General features: G+C 39.4%; 1 long non-coding RNA gene across 1 annotated transcript; it reads left to right on the forward strand.

Moving 5' to 3' along the window:
- The first annotated feature begins 707 nt into the window (after positions 1 to 707).
- Positions 708 to 3,587, forward strand: LOC133254434 (uncharacterized). The gene is made up of 3 exons (XR_009738673.1): positions 708 to 794; positions 2,253 to 2,327; positions 2,953 to 3,587. It is a non-coding gene; the product is annotated as an uncharacterized LOC133254434 (long non-coding RNA).
- Positions 3,588 to 5,886: the final 2,299 nt, after the last annotated feature.

Genomic DNA, 5,886 nt, shown 5'->3' on the forward strand with positions numbered 1-5,886 from the left:
CTGGATATGTATGTAAATTTGGGTGAATTCAAAGGTTGATAGTGCCATTATTTAGTTGATTTACCAGCAGCCATTTGGATTCTGAATATCTCATTTACACTGAATCAGGATTCTAATTATCAATAGTTAATCCAAAAGGTGCCAGATTTCAAAAGTATGTGTTTTTCAACTTATAATTTTGGTCCAGGAATAGATTTTAATGTTCAGAAGAGTGAAATCACCTCAGCTTTCAGTACACAACACATTAACCATTATGGTTTCTTTGGCTGCTCTGAAGTTCTTGAATTTGCACATATTTGATTTTGTTCTCAAGGTGTCCACCAAGACCTGTTTGTTTTTTTTTTTTTTTTTGACCTGTTCTTATACTATTGGAATTGAGTAACCACTGAACAAATTTAGAAAATGACCCTTTGACCTTTTTTTAAAAATTTTGTTTTATTTTTAAACTTTACATAATTGTATTAGTTTTGCCAAATATCAAAATGAATCCGCCACCCTTTGACCTTTTATATTATTGCCTTGCAATAAAGTATATTTCAAAGAAAAACTAATATAGAAAAGAAAATCCACAAGGTAATATATCGGAATTGAATCTCATGTTCTTTGCAACATCCCCAAGGCCAGCTTTCAACCTACACTGTTTTCTCAATAAAGCAGCTGATTTCACATCACATCTGTCGCTATGGTGACAATAGAACAATGATAGCCGGAAAACTAATAGTGTTTTTCCAACTTGCCTTCTGGAATGTGTATCGGACATGGAAGCAGCAGCAAAGCATTTACTGAAGGGAGAGGTCAGCGAACCCATCCAGCAAGGCACAGTCTTTGTTTCAAATCAAGAAGCATAAGGGCGTTTGCCAACAGTTAGTCTCGAGTTCCTGCATGTGCCCAATCTTTACCTGTGTGACTGCCAAAATTCCTTGGGAAGAAATATAAAGAACATCATTGAACACTGCTAGGAAGAACGTGGCAGAAGGGAAGAAAGAGGGTCGGAGAGATGAAAACATAAGTAGCAATGTCTTGGCTTCAAATGATGTGAAGTGAAACAAGCTCTGTGGGAAGGGAGAGAAAAGCAGTGGGAGTGGGATCCAGGTATAATGCATGGAGGTACTGGAGCTGGCTCTGAGCTGTGTGGCAGCTAACAACAGTCTACGTGGTTAACAAGACTACACGCATTAGCTTTCCATGTGGTAATGCTTGTGATGCCCCTCTGGCTGTGTAACACTAATTAAGCTCAGATTAAAATATGGCAGGAGGGAATTCCCTGACAGTCCAGTGGTTAGGACTTAGTGCTTCCACTGCTGGAGCCCTGAGTTCCATCCCTGGTCAGGGAACTAAGATCTGGCAAGCCAAGTGACCCAAAATGAAACAACAACAAAAAATGGTAGGACGCATGGATACATGTAAAGTGGCTAACAGGTTACCTTGGAGATGGGGTTGTGTAGGGGAAGGAAGGAATAAAGGCAGTTGGAAGCCAAAAAATAAAAAATAAGCATGGATGCCATCACCGTTTTGAATGTCTCTAAGATTATGGAAAGATGTGTACAGATATTAACTTTCCTTCATACCTTTGAGGGGGCTTATGTAGCACAGACAACTCCTAGGCTCTTGCTGAAAGGGTTTTTGCCTGGGCACTTGGAGTGAAAGGCTAATAGGAACCAGAAGAAAATATGTAGACTGTTCCTTGCAGCCCCAGCACTCAGTTCTAGATCTTTACCCCACAGATTTCTTATGCTTTTTTTTTTTTTTTAAATAGAGGAGTAGACATGGTGATAATGTAGGGAATACTTTTCTGGAAAGGTAGCAGAGCCAGCATTATATCCAAGAATTAAAAAAAAAAAAAACAATCACTGAGTGACTTAAGGAACCTATAAAAAGTTCTGTGTTTAAAAAAATCTTACTTACAGATGCCTAAAATTTCACCTATAATTAGGCAAGGGGTATTTAATAGATTTCAATTCATGGGCACCCGCATTCCCAGGGTTGCCACTATCTAGTGTGCCATTCGAATTATTTATGACTGTGTATCAAACCATCCCAACACCTACAGGCTTAAGACAACAATAAACATTTTCTTATGACTCTTCGTGTCTGTAGAACAGGCATTCAGGAAGGGCTCAGCCGGTTGAGTCTGGCTCGGGGGTCTCCCATGTGGATCAGTCAGACAGTGGTTGGGGCAGGGGAGGTCTGGAGCAGCTGGGGACTGACAGAGCATCTCTCTCTCTTTTTATATATACACGGTCTTCTGCAAGCCTTCCTCACTGCACGGTGGCCTCAGGGCAACTGAATGACTGAAGACCTCAAGGATGTGTATCCCACCTTCAAGAGTGAGTGTTTCAGCCAAGAAGGCAGATTCTATGACACCTTTTATGACTCAACCTTGGAAAGCCAGCAGAATTGCATCTGCTATGTGATGTTGGTTACAAGTCAGTCACAAATCTCCCTAGATGCAATAGGAGGGGAATTAAACCCCACCTCTTGGTGGGGGAGCAACAAGGTTCTAGGAAACACACAAGATGAGAGATACGGTTGTGATTCTCTTCGAGAAATGCCATCTGTGCCTGTGCTTTATTGTAAGGACTTTAGGGCCCAGGGTGTATAGGAAGGCTATAAAGTGGTTTTTTGTCTGTTTCTCTTTTTTTTCCTGGTTTTTTTTTTTGGTATTTTTGGCCGAGCTGCTCAGTTTGTGTGATCTTATTTCCCCAGTCAAGGACTGAACCGGGCACCTGGCAGCGGATTCACAGAGTTCTAACCTCTGGACTGCTAGGGAAGCCCCATGCTGTAAAGCTTTGACGTGTAGGAGCAGGTGTGCGTGGCAGAAGGTGACTTGTGATGGAACCCTGGTTCTCTTGTATTTGTCCTCCTAGCACTATACACTTTCTCTCTCTAGCCCTCTTATAAATCGAAAGTATCCTAACAGTAATATTTCCATATTGTTTTCTTCTTTGACAGAACACGTTTTCTGTAAACAAAAGACAAAACAAAACACAGGGAAAAGAAACAACCCCTCCTCCACATAAAACCCAGAGTGATTTAGAGAACAGAGTGGAGCAAGAAACCACGTGGAAAAGGTTGAGGGAAGAAACCCGAAACCGGAGGCTGGTTCCAAAAGATGTCATAGGAACCTGCAGCTGTAAAGGCCACATAATGCAGAGGCCTGGGTACTATTGGGGTGGAGATTGTTTGGGGGGTAAACTTCTTAGAAAAGAGAATAATAAAATTTGACAGAGTTTTTCTACATAGAAATTAAAAGCTTCAGTATGGCAAAAGAAAACACCAAAGAAGTCAGAAGTCAACAGTGTGGGAAAGATGCTTGCAGTAAACATAGCAAAGGATTGTATTTCAAAGAGCTTCTAGCAAATGTGCAAGCAGCTTATAAACAATCCAATAGAAAAATGCCTAAGGATAGTCCACAGAAAAGAAAGGGAAAATGTCCAATGAGTATGTGGACCTTTGTCATCTGGGAAATACAAACTGAAACAAAAGCAAGCTATCATGCTTAACCATTAGATTCCAAAATTAAAAATGATAATATCAAATGTTAGCTAGGGTATGAGGAACTCAGATACATTGTTGGTATGACTGTAAATTGCCATAATTTGTACAAAAGTTATCTGGCATTTTTATTAAAGTTGAAAATGCATATATCTTTAACATAGCTGTGTATGCTTCTGACAATATATAAAGTAGAAAAAAATTGAATATAAATGTATACATTAAAGAGCATTTATTGTGGCAATTTTCTTATTTACAAAAGCTAGAAAAAATTCCCAAGACCTGTCAACAAGGCAATGATTGAATATTTAAATGATGAAATTTTAGTCTATCAAATTCCATGTAGTAAAGGAAAATAACAAGGCATATCCTCTGTACCTTGTCTTGGATATCATTCAGTATATAATAAGAGTGAAAAAGTTACAAAATAATATGAATATACATATTGTTATTTGTCTTATGAATAGTATAAAGAAAATGATAAATATATGTGCATATGATTATTTAAATGAAGTATAGAAGGAATCATTTGAAATTTTCAGTGGGATACAAAGTGTTATTAACACCAATTTGAGATGAGATGGGAGAGAAACTTAATTTTACTTGACAAGCATCTTCATCTTTGGAACTGTTTCTGTAAGCCTGTATAGGTGTTTGATCCAAAGACTAAAGAAAAGGAATGTCCATTATATGTGCTGGCTAGCCCACATCCTGATCAAGTAATTATATATTGAATGAACAAATGAATATATTGGATCAAGGAAGCCTGAGATTTCTTCAGTTAAATTCATTTTTAAAAAATCATAGGGATAATACTTTTATTCTTTCCCTGAGAAAGGTCATTCCAGTAAATCAGGTTTCTATTTGGATAATTCAGGCCTAGGTAGTATCATCAAAATAATTCTAGTAAAAAACAGGAAACAGTAAAATGTAAACATCTCTACTGCTGTTTTATTTAGTTGGAGGATTGAAGATTTGCAGCACAGATTTTCCAGCTCGATTCAATTTTTCTGCCCAAATTGACTAGAAAATTCTCATTTCATGCAATTACAGCACTTTATCACCTTTCATTATAAAATGTTTTCCTTTAGGAATAGACCATTTTTGAGAGCACGTTTTCTGGAGTGATTAAAATCTTGTAGTTAGCACTGCATCCTTTTGAAAATGGAATTTGAACAAAATCCAAGAACAGTTTAAAATTCAACTTCTTGCTTTGGAGGACTTCATTATAAAACCCATCAAATAGTAACAATGTACCCAGTAAGAGTCCATGTTTCTATTCCTTATGTTATTTTTGTCATCTGAAGACAACCATGCCTTAAATTCTGATGAAAATTCTAGTTCTTCCCACCCATGATTATCACTATTTGAAGTTAGGTGGTCATTTACGGTCCTCATTGCCAAGAGAGAGGGGAAGAGGCTCCTCCTCCTCCATGATGGCCTCTTCCTTAGCATCCAAAGCTCCTATTACTTATACCCTGGATGGTGAGTTCTTCACCACTCACACAGCAAACAGGGGCAGGATCTTCTCTGGAGATAATGTGAGACCCTGAGCCTTATCTCCTGGCTGCTCCATGAAGGTGGAACACTTACTAGACAAAGAAGTATCCATGAACTCCTGCTTCTCCCAATTTCCATGTTCCTGTCCCATCTGGGAGCACGAACTCCTGCTTCTCCCAATTTCCATGTTCCTGTCCCATCTGGGAGCACGACAGGATGGCTGTGCCCTTTGAGAAGGGAGCAGTCACTTTATCTCCCACCTGCAAACATGTTGGGAGGCTTATGCAGACATTGGTAGGGTAGTTCACACGATAGAGGCAGGATCACCTCAGGTGCCTTTGAGAGTGTTTGGTCACAGAAAATATGATACAATGTGAGCATTTTTGTGCAGATAGAGAATTTTTCCAGGCCACGGAAGGGAAGCTCAATTTAGAAGGTCTTCTTACTTGCCAGACTGAGGGAACACACAGCCTCCCTGAACCAGTGACAGGCAATCCACAGGAGGCTCAGAGCTGAGGAGTAGACGGTGAACTGCTCATTTTCTTCTGGGGAGAGACATTTTTCAGAGAGATCAGGACCCTGAGGGAACCACTTTAATTCTGTGTAATTAGGGAGTGAGATAGACCACGGAAATTCAATTGAACAGTTGCCGTGTCTAAGAGCCAGGCTTTGAGCTATTATAGGAAGCCTGGAAATATTGGGATGCTGGCATTAAATGTCATCTAATGAGGAAATGACCATTCCAGCAGGACTAGCCTAAAATAGAAGAGGATCAGGGCAACGTGCAGGTGCCAGACAAACGAAAAAAAAAAAGACTCAGACCAGACCAGGAAAAAGATAATTCCTTTAGCCATCTCTGACTAATGATTTTACTGATTCCCAATGAGGAGG

This window comes from Bos javanicus, chromosome 9 (assembly GCF_032452875.1).
Source record: "Bos javanicus breed banteng chromosome 9, ARS-OSU_banteng_1.0, whole genome shotgun sequence".
NCBI classification, from domain to species: Eukaryota; Metazoa; Chordata; class Mammalia; order Artiodactyla; family Bovidae; genus Bos; species Bos javanicus.